The 21,463-nt window shown below is 42.4% G+C and overlaps 1 long non-coding RNA gene across 1 annotated transcript in view; it reads right to left on the bottom strand.

The window, feature by feature from the left end:
* LOC133384237 (uncharacterized) overlaps nucleotides 1-20,232 on the bottom strand; it is a 51,288-nt gene extending 31,056 nt beyond the window's left edge. Inside the window, exon 1 of the long non-coding RNA XR_009762463.1 lies at nucleotides 19,971-20,232. This is a non-coding gene — a long non-coding RNA (uncharacterized LOC133384237). The remainder of the gene's footprint in view (nucleotides 1-19,970) is intronic.
* Between the last annotated feature and the right edge of the window lie 1,231 nt (nucleotides 20,233-21,463).

Genomic DNA, 21,463 nt, shown 5'->3' with positions numbered 1-21,463 from the left:
CATGCTCCACCTACCTCTGGTTGTGTTGTGGGCGCAAGCCTGCCATCAACCAAGATAGCAACTGAGGTTTCCTTAAGGGGCTGATGCCCCTGCTGCCATGTTGGTTGGTGGCAGGGATGCATGCACAGTGTGGGCAGCATTCACCAAGGGAAAGGTAGGTAGGTGGAGTGTGCGTGCAGGTGCCGGAGCCCAGGGCAGGCTGGTGCCCAAGGGCCCTGGCATGCCTGGCCCTGGCCCTGATCAGCAAACGTGGCCACCTCACTGCTCACCCCTAACTCTAGATCATTTATGAACAAGTTAAAAAGCACAGGTCCAAATACCTATCATTGGGGGGCTCCATATTCTACATCCCTCCACTGGGAAAATTGTCAATTTATTCCTGCTCTCTACTGCCTGCTCCTTAACCTGTTCCTCTTATTCCATGACTGCTAAGTTTACTCAGGAACCTCTGGTGAGGTACTTGCTGAAAGCATTTTGAAAGTCCAAGTTCACTATGTTCACTGGATCACCTCTATTTATATGCTTGTTGACACTCTCAAAGAACTCTAATAGGTTAGTGAGACAGGACTTACCATTGCAGAAGCCAGAGAATTATAGAGTAGTAGAGTTGGAAGGGGCCTATAAGACCATCAAATCCAACTCTGGCTCAATAAAGGAATCCACTGACAGGTGGCTGTCCAGCTGCCTCTTGAATGTCTCCAGTGTTGGAGGGCCCACCACCTCCCTAGGTGATTGGTTCCATTGTTGTACCACTCTAAGAGTTAGGAAGTTTTTCCTGATGTCCAGCTGAAATCTGGCTTCCAGTATGTTGAGACTTTTATTCTGTTCTGCTTCAGCAAGGTTTGTTCTTCTACGTACTTAGTTATTTTATCTTTAACAATACTTTCTACCAGTTTCCTCAAGACAGATGTTAAGCTAACCGGCTTGTAATTTACAGGATCCCCTGGATCTTTTTTAAAGATTGGTGTTACATTGGCCACTTTCCAGTCCTCAGGGTATGGAGGTAGTAGTTCTGAGGGACAAGTTACATATTCTTGTTAGAAGATCAGCAATCTCACATTTGAGTTCTTTGAGAACTATTGGGTGCTTTGACTTTTTGTGGAAGATTAAAATGATATGATGTTAATGAGATTTGAAACCAATTAAGATAACCGCTGGAGGAAGGTGATTTTATAATCTATTAAGAGATAGGTTTGTTATATATTATAGATTTATAGCTGAACTATGACAAATCGGAAGTCAATATTTTTATATTTTTTTTCTTCTTTTCTTTTTTTTATTGTATTAGTTATTGATTTGTGGTTTGTTTGTTTTTGTATTGTTTTGGTTTTGAAAATTTGAATAAAAATTAATTGAAAAAAAAAAAAAGAACTATTGGGTGAATGCAATCTGGATCCGGGTGATTTTTTCGTTTTAATTTTGTCTATTAGGCCTAGAACTTCATCTCTCGTCACTACTATTTGCCTCAGTTCCTCTGACTTCCTTCCTGCAAAAGTTAGTTCAGGTATAGGAATTTGCCCTATATCCTCCACTATGAAGACATATGCAAAGAATTCAGTTAGCTTCTCTGCAATCTCTTTATCCTCTTTGGCACACCTCTGACTCCCTTGTAATCCAAGGATCCAACCACCTTCCTAGATGATCTCCTGCTTTGAATGCATTTAAAGATTTGGTTTTTATGTTTTTAGCAATATGCTCCTCAAATTCTATGTTAGCATCCCACATTATCTGCTTGCATTTCTTTTGCCAGAGTTTGTGCTCCTTTATATTCTCCTCACTTGGACAAGACTTCATTTTTTGAAGGAAGTCTTTTGCCTCTAAGAGCTTCTTTGACTCTGCTTATTAACAATGCTGGCATCCTTTTGGCCCTGGCGGTACCTTTTCTGATCTGTGGTATACACTCCAGTTGTGTTCCTAATATTGTGTTTTTAAACAACTCCCAAGCATTTTGGAGTGATCTGACCCTCTAGACTTTGCATTTTAACCTTCTTTATACCAATCCCCTCATTTTCAACTTTTGTTTCATCTTTTGAAGTAAAATTTGACCATGTTGGATTTTCTTGGCAACTGGCTATTTACATGTAGGTTTAATTTAATAGCACTATGGTCACTACTCCCAATCACTTTGACAACACTTACATCTCTGGGCACCATTTAAGACTAAGTCCAGGGTCACCACTCCTCTAGTTGGTTCCATGACTAACTGTTCTAGGGCACAGTCATTTAGAGGAGCTAGAAATTTTACCTTTGTCATGACTGGAAGCCATGTAGCCCATCTATGTCAGGGTAGTTGAAGTCACCCATCACCTACATTTCCTAGTCTGGATGTTTTCTCGATTTCATTTTTCAGTTCAAGATCTCCCTCAGCATGTCATGGAGCGGCTAAGAGACAGTAAAAGAAATGTCTCTTGTTTATGTCTTTCCTCTGCCATGAATTTGCTAGGTGACCATAGTCTAGTCAGTGGCTTTTACCTGAATTTGCGTGGGCTAAAAATTGGGAGCATTCCAGATTACAAGAATAATTCTAGAATCCTCCTCCAGACCTTCCCTCTCAATGCAGGAAGGTCTGAATTGGAGCTATGCATGGGGACGATGTGAAATGTATTATGCCTTCTTCTAACTTTTTGCCCATAGGGAACATAGGAAGTTGCCTTATACCAAGTGAGACCATCGGTCCATCTAAATCGGCATTGTGTACATTGATTGGCTATGACTCTCCAGGGTCTCAAACAGGGATATCTCTACCATGAGCTATGGCCCTTCCCTTATATACAAAGTGCTATATGTTCTCTAAATGTGCAATATAAATACTAGGTATTACTATGTAAATTGTCTCAGAGCTTTTTGTATCCACCTCTCCCTGCTAACCCATTCAGATGAATATGACTGGAGTGCATGGTAATGATGAATATTGAACCCAAATCTTAAAGAGCCCTAAACTACAAGTGATCTAAAGCCCTTTAAGAAAGGCCCGTTTCTTTTTCCCCAACCTCCGCTTTTGTTACTTACATGTGAAATGAATAAACAGTAGCACTAAAGTTGAATGAACACAGTTCTCATAAAGATTTCAAGATTTCTCAAGAAACTGGAGGCTTCAAGTTTAGGTGATTCATAGTTACCCTATGTGTGTGTGCATGTGTGTGTGTGCTGTATACAGAAATAAAAAACACACATCCTGTAAACCAAATTTACAAGAAGAATGTGACTAATCAAACATCTGAAATGCTGCTGCTGCTTGGTGTGTCTGCTTGTTAAAAGAGCAGATATTTCATCTTGAACATACCACTTCGAACATGACCGAATGCAGATATAACTTTCAGCAACTTTAAAACACCTAATCCAGTTCTTTAATTAATATAGCCTATTCTGAACCTTGAGGGATTTATTGGCGCTGGCAGAAACATTTGAAAATAACTTCAGGAAGTTCATGACATACCATGTACCTCAAGGGAATTCATACATTTTCCTACATATTTCTTCTTTGACTCCATCAATAAATTCATTCAGAGGTTTTAATATATGAAGCTAGAAGGTAGTTAAAAGGCTGTTGGAAATTCTCAATCGAATGATTTAAGAAAACATAAATATGAACAAAGAGATTTGCTGTATTATTATTTGTTTTATTTATGTGTATTTAAATATGTCTAGGAGAGCCCCAGGAGACTTTCAAGGTTTCAAAGAGAAAGCAAAACCAATTCAACTATGTGTATGTATATATCAATATCAATAGATATACACATGCATACAATAATTTGGAAATAAACTAAGTGCTGACTTTTCTAAAAATGATTTTGCCAGCACATTAGGATGAGACATGCCAAAACCATGTTGGATACTACAAAAACATGACATTACTCTAGCATTGTAATGATGTCAAGATTTATTTATATATATTTAACTTTTTTATATAAGATTTATATACTGTACACACACACACACACACACACACACACACACACACACACACACACACACACACACACACACACACACACACACACACACCACCACCACCACCACCACCACCACCACCACCACCACCACCACCACCACCACCACCACCACCACCCTTCCTCCCAGCAGGAGCCCAAGACCAGCAAATAAAAACACTAAAAACACTCTAAAATATAAAAACAGACTTTAAAATTTATTACAACAAAACATCCTTAAAACCATATTAAGATAAAACATCTTTAAAAAAACATTTTTTTAAAAAAAGCTTTAAAAATCTTTTTTAAAAAAGCTTTAAAAACATGTTAAAAAACAATTCTAACATAGTCACAGACTGGGATAAGGCCTGTTGAAAGAGGAAGGTAGGCACCAAAAAGATAGCAGAGATGGCGCCTGTCTAATATTTAAAGAGAGGGAATTCCACAGGGTAGGTGCCACAACACTAAAGGTCCACTTCCTATGTTGTGCAGAATGGACCTCCTGATAAGATGGTATCTGCAGGAGGCCCTCACCTGCAGAGCATAGTGATCAACTAGGTATATAAGGGATAAGATGATCTTACAATGTATGAAAGACATAATAAAATTAAAAGCCAATAAAAACATCATTAAACACAATTAATAAAAGCATCAACAGATACCAGTTGTCTACCGGGCCCAGTTCAAGGTGTTGGTGTTAACCTTTAAAGCCCTATACGGTTTCGGCCCAGTTTATCTGAAGGAGCACCTCCAGCATCACCAATTATGCCGCCCGACAAGATCAGCCACACAAGACCTTCTCTCGGTCCCACCAGTTAAAACAGCGAGGCTGGTACGGACCAGAGAGAGGGCTTTTTCGATTGTGGCCCCCACCCTCTGGAACTCCCTTCCTTTCGATCTTCGTCATGCCCCCTCCCTGATAGGTTTCCGCCGGGCCTTGAAGACCTGGCTATTCAGGCAGGCCTATGGGATTTCTGGGATGGGTTAGCTTTTAATGCTGTTTAGTTTAATTATTGAATGTGGTTTTCTGGTTTATATTGTATTTTATTGTGTCAGTGTACGTCGCCTAGAGTGACCGTTAATTCGGCCAGATAGGCGACTCATAAATAAAATTTTATTATTATTATTATTATACTGCATTGGTTGGGGGGAGGGAAATCATGTTAAAAGGCCTGTCTAAAAAGTTTGGTTTTCAAGAGACGCCTGAAAGAAAGCAGGGATGGTTCCTGCCAAACTTCTATTGGTAGGGAGTTCCACAGGGAGGGCCTGCCACGCTAAATGCTTGGTCCCTGGTGGAGGACAACCAAACTTCAGGGGCATGGGGAACCAGCAAAAGTGCTCCATCAGAAGATCTCAGTGATTGAGATGAAAGACAGGGAGTCAGGTGGTCCTTATGGTACTTTGGGCACAAGTTGTTGAGGGCTTTGTGAACTAACACAAGTACCTTGAACCTGACCCTGAAGCAAATTGGCAACCATCCTGCTCTTTCAGAAGTTGGGTAACATGTTGCCAGCGATCTGCTTCTGTAGACAGCCTGGCTGCTGCATTCTGCATTAGTTGCAGTTCCTGGACCAGATACAAGGGCAGCCCCACATGAAGCATGTTACAGTAATTGACTCTTGAGGTTACCAAAGCATGGACCACTGCGGTCAGGCTATCACAGTCCAGGAACAGTCACGGCTGGCATACTAGCCAAAGCTGGCAGAAAGCACTCCTGGCCACAGAGCTCATTTGAGCCTCTAATGACAGAGATGGATTAAGGAGTACCCTCAAACTGTGTACCCACTGCTTCAGAGAGAGTTCAACCCCATCCAGGGCAAGCAACTGAACTATCACCCAGATACGGGAACCACCCACAAGGCCTCCATCTTTCCAAGACTCAAGCTCAGTTTATTGACCCTTATCCAGTCCACTACTGCATTCAGGCACTGGCTCAGGGCTTGCACAGCCTGATCCAGATGAAATGGAGAAATAGAGCTGGGTATCATCAGTCTACTGATGGCACCTTGCTGCAAGACTCCTGATGACCGCTCCCAACGGCTTCATATAGATGTTAAAAAGTACTGGGGACAAGATAGTACCCTGCGGCAATCCATAGTGTAAACACCAGGGGGGCAAGGAGCACTCTCTCAAGACTACTCTGTGGACACAACCCTGCAGGTATGAATGGAGCCATTGCAGCACAGTGGCATCAATGCCGGTCCGGCAGAGCTGGTCAAGAAGGATACCATGGAAATGGTATCAAAAGCTGCTGAGAGACTGAGCAGGAGGAGCAGAGGAGCACTCCCTCTGTCCTTTTCTCTATAAATGTCATCCATCAGGGAAAGCGAGGCTGATGCAGTCCCAAACCCAGGCCTGAACCCAGACTGGAATGGATCCAGATAATCACTCTCATCCAGGAATGTCTGCGGCTGTTACACCACAACACTCTCAACCATCTGTCTCAGGAAGGGAGTATTTGCAAAAGGGTGGTGGTTGTTACAATCCATTGGGTCCAGGGCTGTTTTTTTCAGTAGTGGCTGCACAACGACACCTTTTAAGGCAGCAGGCACCACTCCCTCAATCAAAGAGGCATTTACCTCTCTCTGGACTCACCCAGATAGCCCTCCTATGCTCAATTTCAATAGCCATGATGGGCAGAGATTGAGAGGGCAGGTATTTGGACGCATCCTTGTAAGCACCCTGTCCATGTCATCAGGCTTTATAAACTGAAATCGATCCTACATAGTCAGAGAATATGTAGCATTGGACACCTTAGCTGGAACTGTAGCCATAACAGTAGCATCTAAATTGCTGTCGAGTTGAGCAAGTTTATCCTCAAAATGATGAGCCAAATGGTCACAGCAGGCTTCCGTTGCCTCCAGAGGCCCATCCCCACCAACTGGAGAGACCAGATTCTGGACAACCTGAAAGAGCTCCTCTGGACAATTACTTGAGGATGCAATAAAGGCCAAGAAGTAAGCCTTCTTTGCTGCATTCATTGCCACATGGTAGGTGCGACTATGTTCTCTAACCAGTGTTCGGTTGGCCGTGGAGCGCGTTCTACGCGATTGGCGCTCTGGCCATCAGCTAGCCTGCTCCATTGCATGCAGCTCCCTAGAGTACCAGGGGGCATTGCAAGCTCCATAGCACTGGAGAGGGCACTCAGGAGAGACTGTGTCAATAGCCCTTGTCATCTCAATATTCTACAGTGAGACAAGAGCCTCAACCAGGATCATCTTCTTTATCCACTGGAAAGACCCCCAGAGCATTCAGGAATCCATGAGGATTCCTAAGTCTCCAGGGGCAGACCATCTTAATTTGTTCCCCACCCATGCAGAGGGGGATAATTTGCAGTGAGTCCAAATTTCACCAGGAGGTGGTCACCATGACAATGGAGTCATAGAGGCCCCCCATTTCCAGACCACCCCTCTCCCCACTTGGAGCAAAGACCAAATCAACGGTATGTCCTGCTCCAATGACAACCTGAGACAGTTCCATGGATTATGGAGAAATATTAAACACACACACAGAGACTGATCTTACTGGCTCAAGATCGCACATTATAGCAGGCAACAAAATACATATTTGCAGTTCAGTGGCAGTATTGTCAACTGAAAAAGAATAAAGCCCTCCAAAGCTGATATAAAGAGGCATTGGTTGTACTAAGGCACTGTGCTATTTTGAACATTTGTATCTATAGTTGTAGCCAACTATTGCTTTTTAGAGTGGCTGGATGATTAGTGGTCAAGCTGTATTGAGAGATCTACTGACAGAGGAAAGTCCTGCATAACACCACAATATAATATGATGCATGCTAGGTCCCAGCAAGATGATGATAATCATTTTATGGACTCACTAATGAGAGACATGCTGTAAAAAACAAATAAATGCAAGTCTTTCTTTCTTTCTTTCTTTCTTTCTTTCTTTCTTTCTTTCTTTCTTTCTTTCTTTCTTTCTTTCTTTCTTTCTTTCTTTCTTTCTTTCTTTCTTTCTTTCTTTCTTTCTTTCTCTTTTATAGAATAGCACAGTGCAAGGAGAGGGGCAGATTCTGCTGCTCCTTAGGCAAAATAGCATCTCAAGGAAGGAGACATTCTAGGAAAGGAGAACAAAGAGCTCATCAGAAATGTTAAGAGCTCTCCACTGAACTTGATTCATGTCCAGCTGCACCATTTATGTGAATAACTGAAGTGTACACCTGTCAATCTCACCAATGAGAGGTGGCCACAAAAGGCTGGCACACTAAAAAGGAAGTGTAAAGTGGTTTCTTACAGCACTGAAGAGAGAATGAAGGAGAAATAGTGACTACTCCATTTACACTTATGGGGCTATACAAACAACACCAATGATACTTGTAATTGTTGTTATGAACTTTCCAGATGTGCTCCCCCCCCCATTTGTTGTGCACAGTCCAAGTGGAGCTTGGGTTGCAAGGACATCACAAGCACAGTGTAATATAGCTGGGGAAAAGCCATGCCTTCCCCAGATAGTGCATTCACTGAAGTCCTATTCCTCACTTTTACTCATGTTGCAGTGGGGCACATTGGGGCAGGCCCCATTCTGCTGTAATGTCAGCATCCCAACCTTCACATGTTAAGCCCTGAGTTGTGAAAAGGAAACCATTCACATAGGAAATTGCACATGACTGCACGATTGGGACACCCACACAATCAAATGTCCTGATTGTGCAGAGCCGGCTGATATGCGCAGCAGCTGCTGTTGCGGATTCCCTTTTCAGACGTACGCGTGCAACACATGAAAGTTGGGCACTGATGGGCCAGGGCCAGAAATGTGACCCCAGTCCTACTACAATTGAGTGCTGATAGTAATCTATTTATAGGACCATGCCTACTTCAACTTTGGTAACAACTTTTGGTATTGATAATAAATAAATAAATAAATAAATAACATGAACTCAGTATTTAGGAATGGAATTCTTCTCTATTTGCAGGCTACATGGTAAAGCAAAATAAAGTAGGGTAAAGGGGATATACTTGTTGAGCATCCTGCTAATTAAATAACGTTCTTCTGTTCTACATTTCCCATAATCCTAAGCACCAAGTGTCCAACACAGACATTTACCCACACTACAGTGGCAAGAATCTGCACTGCTGCTTGGAACTGGTTTCTGCAGAGGAGCCTGCTCACACAGGAATAGTTCTGGGGCCAAGCAGCACAGTCCTAATGCAAGCTCCCCTCTTCCAGATGGTCTGGTGGGTGAGTGCTGATGATACTCTTTTACGGCACTGCCCCTCCTGATAACAGCCACAACGTATGGAATTGAAAATGTTTTCATACACTGCTCTTTCTGCGGCACTGACTGATGGTCATGAAATCTCTGCTTTATCTCACTGGTGATTTCTTAATTGCATTCGATGAATTCCCATTCCTCACAAATATTTAGTGGATTTGTACTCCTTTGCCACTGGCATTATGAGTGACTACTACCTCACGCTGCAGGTGGAATCAGGGCTAAAATGAAATAAAATAATCTGTTTTTCTTGTTTTGCATGCAAACATAAATTAAAGAAACCAGAGTCCTTTGCAGAATGCTGGCAAAGCACTGTTTCTAGTTTCATTGCTGACCGAGCTTCCATATGTATAACAGGCTAGCAATGGTTTGGTGCTGCTCAGTAGCAGATGGTGTTGTGTGATGGCTTTGCCCACCTGATCTCCTGACAGTTGAGTCACTGCTGCTTACTAGGAAGGAGGGTATGGGTGGGCAGCGGGAAGGTTGATGCAGTGCAAATGCACCAGCAGAGCCAACCTGGCACTCCTGCCAGAGGGCTGCATTCAATGTAGTACGAAGGAGATCATTTCCATGAGGGCAAGCATTTCTACTTGTCTGACAAAACAATCTTCCCTCTCCTTCCATTGTGTGCTGTTCTTCTGATCCTTTGCAGCAGATTTGGTGAGGACGGGGGCTCACAGGGGAAGGAGAGGGAGGAAAGTCCCATTGCACTTGTGGAAAAATTGTGCTTGCATCCTCTAGGGCAGTGAGTTGGTTGAAGAAGGCCTCTTTGCAGCCTCTTCCCTCCCTCTCTCCTTCCTGGTAAGCAGCAGCCGTCAGGAGGACAGGGAAATGCTGTCGTCTTGCCATGCCATCTGCTGCTGGGGCTGCTTGTCCACCTTCCATTTCAGCACTTAGCTTTATAAGATCTCTCCCTTCTCTTTGCTGCAGCAGGCTCTTCAAGCAGAGCAGTGGCATTTACTATGTCAACTGTTTGTGAACTGAGACGTATCACAAACCACACTTAGCACAAACTGTGGCTGGCAAACCAGCTTCAACCCATGAACTGATATCCTGGTTTGGCAGCCCCTCACAAACAACAGCTGATAAGACAGTGTAGGTTCAGATATAATGTCAAACCATGGTTTGGCATTTGGTGACTTACCTGTTAATAAAATAGATCTGAACAAAATAAAAGCGAAAAGATAAAAGAACCGCAAAGAGGCTCAGAGAATTGGCTGTTGGAACAACATAATGAAAAGAGCACCTGTACTCCATAAAACCTTCAAATGCAGAGGTTTTGAAAATTATATTTCTATTTCAGCTTTATGTTCAAGGATATGTACCACTTTCAGAGCACCTTGGTTATTGATGCTTCAGAGTGAAACAAAATTGGCAGCGAATGAACCTAAAATGCTATCAAAAATGAAAAAAAAGAGATGAAAATCAGGAGACTAAACGGAGGGTCTGTGCTTTGAACTTTTTACAGATAGAAATTATCTAATTCAACCTGTTTCCCAAAAGTGATGCAAAGGTTTAGATAGGAAAATATGAGCCTAACTATACAATCCCCACAAACCTAAGGCAAAGGAACGATTGCGGCCCAGGGGTGAAATAAGACGCAGACACAATATGATGGGTTAAATAATGGGCCACTTTATTAAACCAAATTCATATTATGATAATGAACCTGCAAAGGGGAACGTAAGTGCGGGATTCAACTGATGAGTCAGGCAAAGCCTGCTTGCAGCTATCGGGTGACCCAAACCCCTGCCGGGCAAAGGGATGCCAATCTGTCAACCCCTTGCCCCGACCACACTCCAATTGTGCGTAGGGAGGCCAACCTGCATCACCGCGCCCCGGTGCCCTGAAACTCTAAGTGGATGAGACCTGTTGGCCCCAGAGGCGACCCGTATCCTGCCCTCGGGCCGTATAACCCGGAGCTGCAGGCCTCCGGAACCACCTGTCACCTCCAAAGGTGCCTAAAGGTGTCACCTAGCTGCCCTTCACCTTTAACCTTTCCCGCACTTCCTTGATAAAGCGACCTTTAAAGTATTAAATTCAAACAGCCAAATCAACCTAATAACCACAAGAACACCCGGGCTAACCCTGAATGCCCTCCCTACTAACTACAGTATGGAATAGGCGAAAGAAACCCACCGGCTAAAACGCAGGCAGGCCAAAAATTCCTATTCGGCCCCGGAGGCGACCAAATGAATCACACTGCAGTAGAGGGAGGGTAGGGCGGGTGCCACGAATTATGAAGGGAGAGGGGGCAGCCGGCGCGAGCCTAAATAGGCTCGGTCGCCCCGCCCACCCTGGCAGCACGCCGTGACGATGTCACACCAGTCCGGCGCGCTTGCCCTCTCCTTCAATGGAGGCTCCGGATTCACTCCGGGCCGCAAACTGTGCCCCGCGACCCGGTAAGTCCCGGGTGCGGAGCGGGGTTCTGTGTAATTCAAAAGCTTGGTTCCCACATTTTGAAAGCTCATTCAAAAAAACAGATACTGTCTCACTTGCTCTATTTTCTGGGATCCATGGATTCACTAAGGTACTGATCTAAAATACTTTTTATCCATTTATAAATGTGTGTGCTTGTGTGTACTATGTTTATTATCATGGATATCTTGGGAAGAGGTGACCTTATTCATAGTCAATATGCTGTGTAGTTCTTTATGGTGCTTTGCATGTCTTCCATATGGATGTTATTCCAGTAGAATTATGAAGGTCGTTGGTGTCTAGTGAGTGTTGTGTAAATGCAAGACACCAATTCTGATCAGACACTTCAGTCTTAATTTCCTAACATAGGACATTTAAATCTGTAGCCATTAAGCCATATTCTAGGGCTCAACACCTTCTCACCCTACTCCCTTTTGCCTGCATCCATCCTTCCCCTTCCTTCCTTCTTCCTTCCTTCCTTCCTTCCTTCCTGTGAATGTAACAGCTGCTGTCCTGTTCATAGCAAGAGGGCTTGGAAAAAAATGTTACCTGCTTCATTTATGTACATCAGACTGATATTTAAAGTGCTGGAGTGAGAACAAGGAAAATGTGACAACCCTGTTCACAGAGTCATAAGGAGGCAGACTTCCCTAATACTCTTTACATCATAGCTGAAATCAGGTATCATCAGAGCCTTGCTAATCAGGCTTTTGATATATCTGAGATAGTTCCTGTGTTCTGGGCAATTTTAAAGGAATTCAGCCCAAGGGGCAAAGCATGAACCTTTTCCCTATCAGGGGCTCCAGACAGGCTGTGGCTGTGCTCTGAAGAATATCTACAAAGTAGTTAAATGGGAATACTTGAATTTAATTCAGCTGATTTAGTTCCACTGCCTTCACTGGGTCTTAAGTTAACTAGTTTAAATCCAAATCTTACAGTTTAACTAGGCCGAGGATTTAACTGTCCATTGCACACATCTGCCTTCTATCCTTTTTCTTAAACACATACACAGAGTACTTTCCGCTCTCACTCTCAGTTAAGATCCTTTGACAATATGGATATTGTGCCGGCGGGGAGGGGCTTCTGATAGTGTGATACTACAAACCCAGACATATGCAAGACATCTCAGCCATCATGTTTGCTCTGACTCCACATCACTCACTGCCTATATTCCCTATTCTGAGCAAGATGGGATGAGGCCAGAGGGGGAAATGCAACTGAAGTGCATTGGGCTATAAGTAAATTGCATTGTTTTCAATCTTGATATAACAGGACAGAATAAATAGGGATTAGTACCAAAATTGAAGCTTTTATTATGTGAGGCACTCGATAGGCTGCTAGGGGAGTTTCAGAGATAGAGTACCAGCCAGAAAAGGTATTTGTTTTATCAAGCCCCCTTAATCTTTTCCTTTGTTCATTTTTAAGCCTGTGCATTACAAGTGTTAACAAATCTGAGTGCCCTACACTCTTCCAGAGTGACGAGGGGCATTTCTATGCTTTTGCAAAAGCATACACAGCATGCTTGTGGTAGTCAACACATCCTTTATTTGTGGGAGGGGTGGTGACACCTTGGAGCACAGTGACTCCCATTTGGACAGGTTACCCACATTCCAGACCTCTCATAGTGCCTGTCCAATGGACAGCACACCTCCGGCTGGACGCAGCAATAGCAAGTTTCTGTGTTTGCTGTTGTCTGGCAACCTATGTGGCAACATTAAAATGCCCCATTCCAAACAAATATTGAACTCTTTGTGGTATACAGTATGACCTTGAGTGATTGGAGTGGAATTACAGACTGGAGGTTCACTATTCACTCTGATTGTTCACTAGTGCAGAAAAGGGAACTAAAATGAACAAGGGGTCAGAACACCTCCCCATGAAGAAAGCCTAAAGCATTTGGGGCAACATGGTAGAGGTTTATAAACATGCATGCTGTGGAGGAACATTTTTTTCTTCTCTCTTACGACGTTAGACCTTGAATACAATTGAATGGAAATAGGACAGATAAAAGGAAATACTTCACACAGCACATAATTCATTTATGGAATTCACTGGCACAAGATGTGGTGATAGTCACTGACTTTGATGCTTTAAAAAGGATTAGGGAAATTCATGGAGGATAAGGCCTATCAATAGCTATTAAGCCATAAAAGCTTAATGGAACCTCCAGATTCAGAGGTAGTATATATCAAAATACTAATTGATAACTATTCAATTTGGGAGGGTGGTTGTTTTAGTGCTTTCTTTGTGGGCTTCCTGGAACATTTAGCTGCCCATTTTGGGAAACGGCATGGAACTAGATGGACTTATAATCAAGTCCACCAGGGCTCTTATGTTTAAGTACCAAAGTGCCATTTTCTTGTGTGACGCAATCCATACGATCTGAAGTACACAATGACACAGTGCTCAGATCTGACTTTTCTCTAATAAGAAGCTAAGGATTTTTTTTATTATATATGTGTGATATCAAGCATTTTTCAACAGCAAATACCTAATTCAGGACCTCTACCAAAGTATATTCTTCTGCCCTTTCCTGTAGCCTCATTCACACTTGCATGTTCATCACTGGATGACTGCAACATCCAGTGATGACTTGAATGTGTTATTGGGCCAGCCCAGGTTTAAGATCACACATAGAGCTTTCATAACATTTCACATAACCCTAAACACAATGCTTTTCACAATCACCTGCCAGTCATCAAGTGGGCAATCTGTATGTAGGGAATTCAAATTATGAACATGCACATGTGAATCAGTTCTATATCTGTCTGCTTCCACATGACATCAGGCTCTTTAGAGGGCAGCTAGAACTGTACAATTGTTCACCACTACCAATAGCATCCTGTTCTGTTGAGGTGGAGCAGTATGGTGTGGTGGTAAGAGTGCTGGACTAGGGCCTGGGAGACCAGGGTTCAAATCCCCACTTAGCTATAAAGCTCACTGGGTAACTTTGGGCCAGTCAGTGTCTCTTAGCCTAACCTACCTCACAAGGTTGTTGTGATGATAACATGGGAACGTGAGAACCATGGAGGAAAGGTAGAATATAAATATAATAATAAATATAAATACAAACATACATTAATATAAAGGTTCTATACGCGTTCGCTATGCACATCTGTGCCCTACTAGAAGTCCTATCTGATGGATTTTCTTCATAGTCTTGAGGTTTCTGGAGGTGTTTCAATGATGAGAATATAGTTTCAAACCTTGAACATGCAGGAAAAGCCCTACAGGACATGCTGCCTCATTTTTTTAACAAATCTAGTCACGGCACTTAGTTGGTTTACTTGACTCTGTATCTGTTCTCAAATCAGTAAGAGGTGATTTAAAAAAAAATAGCATCCCTGAATACATCTAGAATGTATTTATGTCACCACTTAGGTAGCCATAACCGACTCACACAGAGTGGAGATACTCCCAATAAAGTCAGTAACAATGCTTCTTTAGAGGAGTGAATGTAGGCAGAGTTGGCTCTGTGGGTGACTGTTGAGGCAGCTGGTCTTATACCAGCCTTCTTACACGTAAGTTGTAGTCCAAAACATCTGGAGAGCACCAGGTTGGCAAAGACTGTCTCACATTTACTTGGAAATAGTACTGCTGATTCCTGTGGCCTTTATAATTTCTTTTCCTCTGGTTTTCTTTCTTTCGTAGGAATGTTGACCAATACACACATTTACCACAGATGACCATTGTCATTCTGAAAGAAAATTCTGCAATATACGGCTTCAAATGTTTCCTCTTCCAAGTTACAATGAGCTGCTCTTACTTCATCTAAAGACAGGGATATACTGCTATTCATTGAAAAGACTACAAGATTGGATAATATGGTTTGTGTTAAAGAACTCTCCTCCCCCTATGCCTATTGTTAATCCTTATCTCCAAAACAAAATATTTCAGCAGTTAAACGTATTCCCACAGCAGCAGCCTTCTCTTTTCCAGTGGCCAGCTGGATGCCAGTTTGGATTTTGCACCACAGTAAGATCACTTTAATCTATTTCCATTTCCATTCCAAGAACATCATTTGTACATTGTCCAGCTTGAAAATGTTAACCTGACACCACTGGCCATGATGAGCCATTTCTCTTCAAGTGGCAAATTTCCAACTAGCTGACAGTTGAGCATTTACACTGGAATGCTTCTGCACACCAAAAATATGCTGTTCACTCATAAAGAGCACTCCAGAATGTTAAGCTCTGTCCTGGCTACAAAGAGGCCCAAGCATGGGTGCAAGGGTCTGTGTGTGGCACTTTATTCAGGTTTGGAGGTCTAGGGCAGTAGTGTGTTTTATTTGTTTGTTTGCTTGCTTGCTTGTTTGTTGGATTCTAGGTGGGAACTTGGAAGCCATCTAGTCCATCCCTTTGCTCAGTGCAGGATCTGCAATGCAGGATGCAACTACAGCACCCCTGAAAGACAGCCATGCAGTCCCTGCGTAAACACCACCAGCAATTTGTTTGTTTTAGGCTGCCCTGAAAAAATCCAGGTAACTGCATGTCAATAAAAAGCATAAAACCTAAACAACAACAAAAGCACAGAAAGAGCAAACAGAATCCCAATAACTTCCTGCAAAGACATGCAAAAAGAAGCTAAAATCTGTTATTTATTTATTATTTATTTGTTAAACTTGTATCCTGCCCTTCCTCCCAGAAGGAGCCTAGGGCGGCAAACAAAGGATGAAACACTAAAATCAAAATTACTAAAAACAGTTACAAAATCTGCTGAATTGCCCGGGCAAATAAATCAATAAGTAAGTAAAAATCCTTGCCTAGGGCTAAATGGAAAATGAGGCTGGCACCAGATGAGCTTCCTTGAGGAGGATATACCATATAAGGGGCACCACAACTGCAAAGGTCCTTCCTCTAATTCCACCTACCTAAACCCGGATGACAGTAGGACCTGGAAGGGAGCCCAGATGAAGAATGGAGAGCTCAGGGTCATGTTGGCTTATGTAGAAGGTGGTCCTTCAGCAGCCAAGTCACAAGCTGATTTGGGCTTAATAGGTAGTAATAAGGAACACTTGGAATTGTGCCTTGGAATAGGCTGGCAGCATGGCTGATCTGTACCTATATCTGGTTCCAGTTGGTCCCTAGAGATTGTGTTTTATATACTAACTGAAGTTTCTGAGAAGTCTTCAAGGGTAGTTTCAAGTTGCAGTAGTCAAGTTCAGAGGTTACTAGTGCATGGGTAATTTGCATGGGTAATTCAGAAGGAGCTGTATCAGACATAGCTGGCAAAAGGCACCACATGAAATGAATGTGACTTGGACATCCTGTGACAATGTTTGAACTATCAGTATTTTTATTAATACTGATATCCTATGCTGTGCAGAATGGAGCTCCTGGTAAGAAGGTATCTGCAGGAGGCCCTCACCTGCAAAGCACAATGCTCAGCTGGGTATATAAAGGGTAAGACAACCTTTCAGGTATCCTGGTCCCAAGCTGTATGGGGATTAGTATACTAAAACCAGAACCTTGAACTTCAGTACCTCCTAAACTGTGAACTGTATCCTTAAGGAGATTAAAAGCTCATCCAGAACAGGCTGGACACCACCTTTCCAATCAAACACACCAAAGCTTGCTAGCATAGGGCTTCTTGTTTATTGGCTCTCATCCAGTGGAGTACTGCTTCCAAGTACTGATTCAGCACCTCCACTATCTTATCTGACTCTAATGAAAAGAAGAAGTGCATTTGGGAGTCATCAGGACATACTGTCCCCAAATTTCCAGCAGACCTAACTTTAATGTTTAAAAACTATGGGAGATAAAGTGAGACCTGGCATGATCCCATAGGGCCATGGGACCAAGCAGTAGTCTCTAATGGGCCATCCAAGTAAAAGCAGAACAAATGAAATGCTGTGTTCCAGCTCCCAACCAAGACAACCTATCCATAAGGATGCCATGGTTGATGGTATTAAAAACAAAACAAAACAGAAAGGTCAAAGAGAATGAGCAGGATCACACTCCGCCATGCGTTTTCCTGGCATAGGTCATCTATCAGTGCTAATGCAGCAGTTTCTGTGTGAATACCAAGCCAGAAATCAGATTAAAATGGATCCAGAAAAACAGTTTCATCTAAGAGTGACATGTGTTTCATGGCAACTTTCCACTCAAGCACCTTGCCGTATTAGTGACTGGCAACAACTGTAGAAATATCCACAGACAGTTGCACCATAAAAGGATTGTGATAGTTTGAGAACTAAAGGTTTTGATTATTTATATGCCTTTTTTGTAGTAGTTTTGTATGTAGTTCATTAATAAAAGGTGTTAAATATTGTTCTAATAAAGATGACCAACTTATTACATGGTAAATCAGATGTGGGGAAGTTTGCCTGGTAGTTAATGTGTGCTAAGATACAGCAATACAGAAGACTGTGGCTGGCTTTGCATTGGTGGCTTGTGAAGGGGGAGGAGAGGCAGTGGCATCCTAGCAGTGGTGACAGTACTGCACTCATAGGGGTGGGGGTGAGGGAAGGTAGCAGCGAGGTTGGGGGAATTCTGAGTTGGTAGTGGCCCCACAAGTGTGCATTCTGCCATTGCAGAACTCCCCTCCCCCCACTGCTGTTCCATCTTTGTGAATAACCCTCAAGAACTAGAGTCCTAGAGTTCCCAGTTCCTCCCAGCATTTCATAGGGCAAGTAGGATGGTCATGCATACTACCTTACAGAGGACAGGCATTTATTTTGAACAGCTGCCAGACAGTCCTCTATTTGAAGGTCTCTGCTATTTGAGGGCTGCCCAGTCCAAGTTGGTTTAAAGATGAGGAACCATTAAAAGGGAGAGTAAGATCCTTGAAGTTGCCTATCAACAGTTAGCAGGATGTGGTTGGCAAACTGGGCAGACACACAGCCACCCAGTGTCTTCTCCATTGTGGTGAGATGCATTTATTTCTATTTAATTATAGTAATTATAGTAATTTGCATCTATGCATATAAAGTACCATATACAAATTTTATGCAAATTGGCATTCCCTTTGGTCCTCTTTTTTTGTGTGTGTGATGTGCACATCCTATTTTTTGGCAAGCGATAACTGACCAGCAGGAGGAGCCAACAGGGTGTGGCATTTGTCTGAGTGGGAGAGAGGAACAAGCACCATAACCATCAGGCACTTGTGATGCCAGGGACAGTGGGAGGCAGTGGTATTGATAGGAACCTATGTGAGCAACTGAGTTAGGCCTCTGGTCTTCAGAAAGCAGAGAAGAATGCCAGGAACAGAGAACGGTATCTAAAAAGCATTTGTAATTGTTCTAAAGATGTTCTCAAAGTGTTTTGTTTTTAAGATTTTTTAAAAGTTTTTTTTAGAGGTTTATCGCTGTTGTTTGCTTCCATGGGCTCCCTTTGAAAGGAAGGGCAGGATATAAATTTAATAATACATAAATTAATATATGACATGCTGTCATGCCTGGCTATAATGGCAAACCAGGCAGCCAGAAATGTAAGAAACATGAATGAAATGAAAAAATACTAAAGGCTACCTGCCAGTCTGGGAGGGGCTGTGTTTCCAGTTTGTACTTGCCCAGATAAATGATGTGTGGATGTGTGTTTGAGTATAAAATGAGGTTCTTTACACGTTGTCACTTTGTTTAATACATGTGAGACGGTAAAAACCTGCAAGTGATTTTTTTTAAAAAACAATCGTTCTAAGGTATTCTTTGTAAGGATGTTTCATTTGTATAGTTAAGATTAATTATTTCCCTTGTTAATAAAGGCAGTGCGAAACCTACATTTACACAACTGCAATATACACATACACATTACATTTACACCGTACTGCTACCACTGCTATGGGGGGGGGGAGGGGAAGGTTCAATGCCCCCAGGGATTTTATTTATCCCACCTCTGTGGAGACCTTGCTTTCTACCCCACTGTTCTGCCCCCACTATATGATGGCCCATGGTCCAGCCATCCTTCCTTTTTATCTCTAGGTGAAATATCCCACCTTTTTATTATAACCTGTAGGATTCCATGCCACATACAAGGTATCAAAGAGACCTGATTTTCTTATCCCTTTTATATTTTAGCTGCCACCATTTAGTTCCAAATAATTCCTTTATTCATCTTTTCACACACACACACTCACAGTTTAGCATGAGATGAACAGTCGTATTTGTAAGTCAAACCAATTTATATTAATTAAAATTGTTTGCAACATAATAGGATTACTTGCAAGTTAAATGTAAAATAATGCTTTGTTATTTGGTTTAAGATATTACATTCACTTCTAAGGGATACAGTTACTTTAAAGAGATGGCTATTTAGCCCCTGCTCCTGTTCCCTAATCTAAACCAAGAGCCAGTTGCCTTTAATCTCTTCTCCCTCAGTTAACTCACAAACTATACAGAGGGCTTCTGCTAGAGTCTTCCCTCTGATCAGGATTCTCTTCACCCCTAGTTAACTTACGGACTTTGCTGAAGACTTCTTTCTGAACAGGGACCAGCTGCTCCTTGGACGCAACTGCCACGAACTGGCAATCTGGCTTCATCTCTCCTGAAGGTTTGCTCCCCTCAGACCTTCTCAGCTTTTAACTTCGGTGATTTCAGCTTTGGTGTCCTGGCTGTTTCTTCTTGAACAGCTGCCTCCTGCCACCAGGAACGCTAAGCTCTTGGCCCTGCGCCAGATTCTTCCTCTGGCTGCTGCTTCTAGCTGCTGTGTCCAACTCCAGTCTCTTCAGCCTCTTGACAAACTCCAGCCAGAGTCGCTTCACACTCAGTCATCTCTAAGCAGTGCTGTATCTGTCCTTTCATTTTCATCTAGTCAGAACCTTCTAACCAATCACAAGGTCCATCTTACTGGACTCAGGACCAATGACTTCCGATGGAATATCCACTAAAGCAGTAGTCTTCAACCGTTTCCAGGTTGGGCCCAGTTTTAAGTTACCCAAACATGCATTTGGGGATTGATTTCTTAATTTTTTACCAGGTATTGGTATGGTGGCAGTGCTGCTGCTGCGACCTACTTTACATCGGTCTGTGACCCATTAGTAGGTCTTGACCCACCAGTTGAAGACCAATGCACTAAAGGACATATCATATTTTGGATTCTTCCAAGTCATGAAAAGCTGAATTCTACTGCCAACTGTCATAGTAAGAAACCTCACAAGACACCTAGCCTGCAGCCACCTCTTTAGTAACTATAGTCTAACTGTTTCTTTGAGGACTGCCAATTGAGGAACCTCTACGCATGGTATCTCACAAGCTTCAGTTAGGAGTAAACTGCCAGTCTTTCCCCCTTTACTCAGTTAATTACTTACAAATCAGTTTCTGTAAGAGAACAACATGCTCACATTTGAATTTCTCCTCACAATATGATAGTAATATCCATATAAGAACAGGGACCAAAGTAAAAAAGCTTGGTTTTTATTTATTTATTTATTTATTTATTTATTTATTGCACTTGTGTACTGCCCCATAGCCGAAGCTCTCTGGGCGGTTTACAGCAATCAAAAACATTAAAACAAATATACAATTTAAAACACATTTTCCCACACACAGAACTGCAATCTGTAGCAAGAGCAATGAATACAGCTTTTTAGAACTTTCCTCCAACTGTGTGTACCCTACAGTGTAGAGTTTTAGGAAACTCATCTTATACAAAGGCATATATATGGATTCAACTCTTGACTAAATACAATAGAGATTCCTAGGGGATTCTATGAAGGAGATTGCTATTACTTCCAGCAATACAATTTATGGTTCCTGAAAGAATATTGTACTTTGGGCTGCCTTCCATAACTGAAATAAGAAGTTGTGCTTTGGTATCGGGGATATTATGTAGAAGGAAAGGGTGTGTTTCATGTATTTAATCCGAGTAGTTTCCAATAAAACATTTCCTTTCCTTGTGCTTCTTTAGTAGCCCGAGGAAATTGGAGGCAAAAAAGAAGAGGAAGTACAAGA

Source organism: Rhineura floridana, chromosome 4, assembly GCF_030035675.1.
Source record: "Rhineura floridana isolate rRhiFlo1 chromosome 4, rRhiFlo1.hap2, whole genome shotgun sequence".
In the NCBI taxonomy this organism is placed as follows: Eukaryota; Metazoa; Chordata; class Lepidosauria; order Squamata; family Rhineuridae; genus Rhineura; species Rhineura floridana.
The sequence above is the reverse complement of the archived record's forward strand: the minus strand, read 5'-3'. Positions and strand labels throughout refer to the sequence as shown.